This window comes from Dipodomys merriami, unplaced genomic scaffold (genome assembly GCF_024711535.1).
Source record: "Dipodomys merriami isolate MVZ:Mamm:240054 unplaced genomic scaffold, mDipMer1.0.p SCAF_1210, whole genome shotgun sequence".
Classification (NCBI taxonomy): Eukaryota; Metazoa; Chordata; class Mammalia; order Rodentia; family Heteromyidae; genus Dipodomys; species Dipodomys merriami.
In genome coordinates, this window is record NW_027202506.1 from 151,111 (window position 1) to 151,828 (window position 718).

Here is a 718-nt window from a genome sequence, read left to right on the forward strand (position 1 = left end):
CCAAGCAACCTCCAGAAAACCAGAAGGGCTCTGTAGTTCAAGTGGTAAGCTGAAGAGCTGGGGGACAGCGTCCAGGCCCAGAGTTCAAGCCCCATGACCAACCCTTGGCCTGCTTGGACCTCGCTCTGTGGCTTTAGGCAGAGTACTTTCCAGTGGTCCCCTGAGGGTCTCCCAATGTCTAGGTGTCGTACAAGTCTTGTAGTCTGTTTGGAGGCCATTGCCTACAGAGCCGGCCACACTACCAGAGAAGGGTAGAGTCTGAGGCATGGAGAACATCAGAATGGCATGTCATGGGTGCAATATGAATCTGAGCAGTAGTAAATCGACGTCTCAGACCATGGTTCTGGGCCAGGAGGGGCAAGAGCTGCAACATGTCACACGAAGTAATGCCTGCTCTTGGCCTAGATTGGAACAGATCTGCTCTGGCATCAGCACTCAGGGTGAGCAAGAGTCAGCTTAGCCATGGTCACTTCCCCCAATTGAACTCTAGAGGATTATGGTAAGGGCCCACATGTCCCCCATCTGGCCACCAGGGAGAAGGAGTCTTCCTCCATAGGGATTTTCCCTGCGAATTTTGTTTACTCTTGCTTCCCTGGGGCCACCATCATACTTCAAAGCCACACTGGACAGGAAAGTCCTTGACACTTACCTACAATTAACTCTCAAAAAGCAAGTGGGGCTGTGGCTCAAGTGGCAGAGCACTTGCCTTGAGCAAGAA